General features: G+C 38.7%; 1 pseudogene; it reads left to right on the top strand.

Moving 5' to 3' along the window:
• The first annotated feature begins 1,622 nt into the window (after positions 1-1,622).
• LOC100979834 (nucleophosmin-like) lies at positions 1,623-2,443 on the top strand (annotated as a pseudogene).
• The last annotated feature ends 221 nt before the right edge of the window (positions 2,444-2,664 follow it).

The raw sequence follows: 2,664 nt of genomic DNA, 5'->3' as shown, positions 1-2,664 counted from the left end.
TCCACTCATCAACCACATTCTTCTCATCTACACATGGAACATACTCCAAGATCAGTCACATGCTTGGCCACAAGGGAAGTCTCAATAAATTAAAAAAATCAAAGTCATACCAATCATACTCTTGGACCATAGTGGAATAAAAATAGAAATCAATACTAAGATGATCTCTCAAAACTGCACGATTACATGGAAATTAAACTACTTGCTCTTGAATGATTTTTGGGACAACAAAGTTAAGGCAGAAGTCAAGAAATTCTTTAAGATAAATGAAAACAGAGTGATATGGTTTGGATGTATGTCCCCTCCAAATCTCATGTGAAATGAGGGGGGGCTAGTGGCAGGTATTTGGGTCATGGAGGTGGCTCCCTCATGGATGGCTTGGTGCTGTCCTAGCAATATTGAGTGAACTCTCACTCTATTAGTTCATGTGAGATCTGGTTGTTTAAGAAATTGTGGCACCTCCCCACTTTCTCTCTTCTCCCTCTCTCACCATGTGATATTTCAGCTCCCCCTTTGTCTTCTAACATGACTGTAAGCCCTCTGAGGCCTCAGCAGAAGCCAAGAAGATGCTGGTGCCATGCTTTCTGTACAGCTTGCAGAATCACGAGCCAATTAAACCTCTTTTCTTTATAAATTACCCAGCTTCAGGTATTTCTTTATAATGACACAAAAGCAGACTAACATATAGAGACACAACATACCAAAATCTCTGGGAGACAGCAAAAGCAATGCTAAGGGAAAAGCTTATAGCACTAAATGCCTACCACAAAACGTTAGAAAGATTTCAAATGAATGATCTAACATCACACTTACAGGAAGTAGAAAAACAAGAACAAAGTAACCCCAAACTAGCAGAAGAAGAGAAATAACTAAAATCAGAACAGACTGAAGGAAATTGAGACCCAAAGTCCATATAAAGAATCAATGAAACCAGAAGTTGATTTCTTTAAAGGATAAACAAGATAAAGAGACTACTAGCTATATTAACAAAGGAAAAAATAGAAGATCCAAATAAACACAATTGGAAACAAAAAAGGTGACATTACAACCAATCCCACAGAAATACAAAAGGTCCTCAGAGACTATTATGAACACCTCTATGCACAAAAGCTAGAAAATCTAGAGAAAATGAATAAATCCCTGGAAACACACAACCTCCCAATATTGAATCAGGAAGAAATTGAAACCCTGAACAGACCAATATCGAACACCAAAATTGAAGCAGTAAGAAAAATCCTACCAACCAAAAAAAGCCCTGGACCAGATGGATTCACAGCTGAATTCTACCAGATGTAAAAGAAGAGCTGGTACCAAACCTACTAAAACTATTCCAAAAAAGTCAAGGGGGAGGACACCTCCCTAACTCATTTTATGAAGCTACCATCATCCTGATACCAAAATCTGGCAAAGATACAACCAAAAAAGAAAACTACAGGCCCATATCCCTGATGAACATAAATGCAAAAATCCTCAACAAAATACTAGAAAACTGAATTCAACAGCACATCGAAAAAGTTAATTCAGTTCCGTGGTATGACTGCGTCCTCAGCAGCTGTTCTCTGGAGCAGTAGTCCTTTATCTCCATTTGTCTTCTCTTCCACCTTAGTGCATGCCACCAACCCATGGAAGATTTGGTGGACATGGAAATGAGCCCCCTGAGGCCCCAGAACTATCTTTTTGGTTGTGAACTAAAGGCTGACCAAAGATTATCTGGATAATGATGAAAATGAGCACCAGTTTAGGGGCTGGTTTGAGGGATAAATTGCACATTGTTGAAGCAGAGGCAATGAATTATGAAGGAAATCCAATTAAAGTAACACCGGCAACTTTGAAAATGTTTGCATAGCCAATGGTTTCCCTTGGGGGCTTTGAAATAACACCACCTGTGCTTTTATGATTGAAGTGTGGTTCAGGGCCAGTGCATAATAGTGGACAGCACGTAGTAGCTGTAGAGGAAGATGCAGAGTCCGAAGATGAAAAGGAGGAGGTTGTAAAACTCTTAAGTATATCTGGAAAGTGATCTGCCCCTGGAGGTGGTAGCAAGATTTCACAGAAAAAAGTTGCTGCTGATGAAGAAGAAGAAGATGATGATGATGATGATGATGAAGATGATGAGGAAACTGAAAAAAAAAGCACAAGTGAAGAAATCTATACCAGATACTCCAGCCAAAAAAGCACAGAAGTCAAACGAGAATGGAAAAGACTCAAAACCATCAACACCAAGACAAAAAAGACAAGAATCCTTCAAAAAGAGAAAAAAACTGAAACACCAAAAGGATCTAGTTCTGTAGAAGATATTAAAGCAAAAATGCAAGCAAGTGTAGAAAAAGGTGGTTCTCTTCCCAAAGTGGAAACCACGTTCATCATTTATGTGAAGAATTGCTTCTGGATGACTGACCAGGAGGCTATTCAAGATCTCTGGCAGTGAAGGAAGTCTCTTTAAGAAAATAATTTAAATTGTTTGTTACGAACGTTCCATCTTATTTCATTTCAGTAACAGTTGATATCTGGCTGTCCTTTTTATAATGCAGAATGAGAACTTTCCCTACCATATTTGGTAAATGTTGTCCAGGTACCATTGCCAAGAATATGTTGTCCAAAATGCCTGTTTAGTTTTTAAAGATGGAACTCCACCCTTTGCTTGGTTTTAAGTACGTACGGAAT

Source organism: Pan paniscus, chromosome 14, assembly GCF_029289425.2.
Source record: "Pan paniscus chromosome 14, NHGRI_mPanPan1-v2.0_pri, whole genome shotgun sequence".
In the NCBI taxonomy this organism is placed as follows: domain Eukaryota; kingdom Metazoa; phylum Chordata; class Mammalia; order Primates; family Hominidae; genus Pan; species Pan paniscus.
Note: the sequence above shows the minus strand (reverse complement) of the source record. Positions and strands in the feature narration are given on the sequence as shown.